General features: G+C 42.9%; 1 pseudogene; it reads left to right on the forward strand.

Moving 5' to 3' along the window:
* The first annotated feature begins 243 nt into the window (after window positions 1-243).
* On the forward strand, window positions 244-1,365 carry LOC140203677 (Y-box-binding protein 1-like; annotated as a pseudogene).
* Window positions 1,366-3,290: the final 1,925 nt, after the last annotated feature.

The raw sequence follows: 3,290 nt of genomic DNA on the forward strand, positions 1-3,290 counted from the left end.
ATGTAAAAAACAAAGGAGGGCAGCTCGGCCGGGAAGATGTCCGCAGCTCTCCTCTCACCCATTGTCGACTATTACAATGACAAGGAGGAGCTAGACAGTGTCGACAGGGAGACAGATATTGCCAATAAGCGGGATGATGAAGACTACCTGGAAGTAAAAGAGCAGATGTACCAGGAGAAACTGACATCTCTCAAAAGACAGCTACAGCAGTTAAAGGAAAGCACTTTGCAGGAGTATCAGAAAATGATGAAGAAGCTATATGAACAATACAAGCAAGGAATACAAAATGCAGAGCTTTTTCTGCAACTGGAGACAGAAAAAGTGGAAAGGAATTATACTAGAGAGAAGAAAGAAGCGGAGAGAGCGCAGGAGCCCCCATCTCAGACCGGCCTGAGCCGCAACCATCTCACGCAGCCTGTCAACACCGGGAGCGAGGCTGAGACGGAGCAGCTATCCGAACAGCAGCAGCAGCAACAACAGCCAGACAAATCCAAATCCCCCGGGGAGAAGGAAGTCATCGCAACAAAGGTTCTTGGAACAGTAAAGTGGTTCAACATACGAAATGGATATGGATTCATCAACAAGAATGATACAAAGAAAGATGTGTTTGTACATCAGACTGCTATAAAAAAAGAATAACCCACGGAAATACCTCCGCAGTATTGGAGACGGTGAAACTGTGGAGTTCGACGTAGTAGAAGGCGAAAAGAGTGCCAAAGCAGCAAACATAACTGGTCCCAGAGGAGTTCCAGTCCAAGGAAGCCGACATGCCGCGGGCAAAAATCATTATCGTCGCTACAATCCTGGCCGCCGAGGTCGACCACGTAATTACCAACAGAACATTGGAGGTGGAGAGAAAGGAGATGGAGCAGAGACAGCAACAGACGGAGAAAACCAAGATGATCAAAATCAGCAACATCACCCTCCTTACAGAAGACACCGTTACCCACCTTACTTTGTTTGTCGTCCCTATGGTCGCCGCCAACGATCTAGCGACCAGCCTCAGGGAGAAATTACTGAGGGTGGTGAAATAAATGAAAACCAAGTTGCTGGGGAAGAAGGTAAACTTAGCAGAGGACAAAATCAATTTCATTCAAACAGAACAGCTTTCGCACAAGGTAAATCTTGAACCAATTTTTTTCCTCCTTTGAGAATCATACACTTAATCCTTTGCGACAAAGTTTCTTTTGCACGTACGTATTTTGGAATCCTCAGCCAATTTGTCTTGTTTTTCACAAAGTTGGGAAACAGCATCAAAACAGAGGCGAATTCTGGCAACAAACTGTAAGGTTTCTATTGTTGTATTTTCACACTTGTGCTGAATGTGCATCTGAAGGAATTCTCCCTCCTGAGCCAGACAGATAGCACTGCAGGTAATCCTTAATATCAACAAAACTCTACTTTAACATTAGTTTAAGAACAATGGAACAAACAACAGGATTTTGATCAACTACTGCACCAAATGGTGAAAGATTACTGGTAAAGTACTGATCTTTCTGTGAGTCATGGGATTGCCCAACTTTTGAATAACTAGTAGAGACAGCAGATCACCAACCACTTCTTTTGTTGGTGGCGAGTCATCTTTGAAGCAGACCATGGAAACTCCCTATGCTCAGAGGTCAACTTTTCATGACTTTTATATGGAAATCTGTATTAAAACAAACAAGTTTATTGACAGACATTACTCAGAGGGGCAGAGAAGACCCCCCCAAAAAAGATTTGAGTTATAATAATAATAATTATTATTATTATCAAGTTACTTTGTTATGACTTCATATCATTAAGTTACTAATTGATGTTGTGGGGATGGAACTGGACTCTCTGATGGTGGTGTCTGAAAAGAGGATGCTGTCCAAGTTGCATGCCATCTTGGACAATGTCTCCCATCCACTACATAATGTACTGGTTGGGCACAGGAGTACATTCAGCCAGAGACTCATTCCACCGAGATGCAGCACAGAGCGTCATAGGAAGTCATTCCTGCCTGTGGCCATCAAACTTTACAACTCCTCCCTTGGAGGGTCAGACATCCTGAGCCAATAGGCTGGTCCTGGACTTATTTCCTGGCATAATTTACATATTACTATTTAACTATTTATGGTTTTATTACTATTTATTATTTATGGTGCAACTGTAACGAAAACCAATTTCCCCCAGGATCAATAAAGTATGACTATGACTAATTAAACATTGGGTGGGCATTTGTATATTAAGTGTACACATACAGTATTTGTTTAGCATAAAAAAAAGGTTGATACACTTTTTAAATAAAAGGGGAGGAGTGTACCATATAGCCTACTGTATAATATGGGACTATTATATGTTGTAGCAACACGTTATTGAGCACACACTATTGGGCGTGTATTGATCTGCATATCTGTGTTTCAGTTCGGGTTCAGTAAGTAAAAAGCCCCTGTTAACTTAGCTCCAGTCTCTAGCATTTTTATTAATGATATTGTTGTGTAAATGGTCATATACACAACAAATATGATGGCAGAATATAGCATTAATGGCAAGACTGTTGGCAGTGTGGAGGATCAGAGGGATCTTGGGGTCCGAGTCCATAGGATGCTCAAGGCTGCTGCGCAGGTTGACTCTGTGGTGCATTGGCCTTCATCAATCATGGGATTGGGTTTAAGAGCTGAGAGGTAATGTTGTAGCTATATAGGACCCTGGTCAGAACCCACTTGGAGTACTGTGCTCAATTCTGGTCGCCTTACTACAGGAAGGACGTGGAAACCATAGAAACGGTGCAGAGGAGATTTACAAGGATGTTGCCTGGATTGGGAAGCATGTCTTAAGAGAATAGGTTGAGTGAATTCAGCCTTTTCTTCTTGGAGTGACGGAGGATGAGAGGTGACCTGATAGAGGTGTACAAGATAATGAGAGACATTGATCATGTGGATAGTCAGAGGTTTTTTTCCCCAGGGCTGAAATGGCTAGCACGAGAGGGCACAGTTTTAAGATGCTTGGAAGTAGGTACAGAGGAGATGTCAGGGGTAAGTTGTTTTTTTTACACGCAGAGAGTGGTGAGTGTGTGGAATGGGTTGCTGGTGGCGGTAGTGGAGGTGGAAATGATAGGGTCTTTTAAGAGACTCCTGGATGGATACGTGGACCTTAGTAAAATAGAGGGCTATGGATAAGCCTATGTAAGGTAAGAACATGTTCGGCACAGCTTTGTGGGCCAAAGGGCCTGTATTGTGCTGTAGGTTTTCTGTGTTTCTATTATGACTTTTGTTCCTGTCTCTGCAGTGAGACTTTGCAACCATCTGACTGAGAATCTTGAGAAC

Source organism: Mobula birostris, chromosome 10 (genome assembly GCF_030028105.1).
Source record: "Mobula birostris isolate sMobBir1 chromosome 10, sMobBir1.hap1, whole genome shotgun sequence".
In the NCBI taxonomy this organism is placed as follows: Eukaryota; Metazoa; Chordata; class Chondrichthyes; order Myliobatiformes; family Myliobatidae; genus Mobula; species Mobula birostris.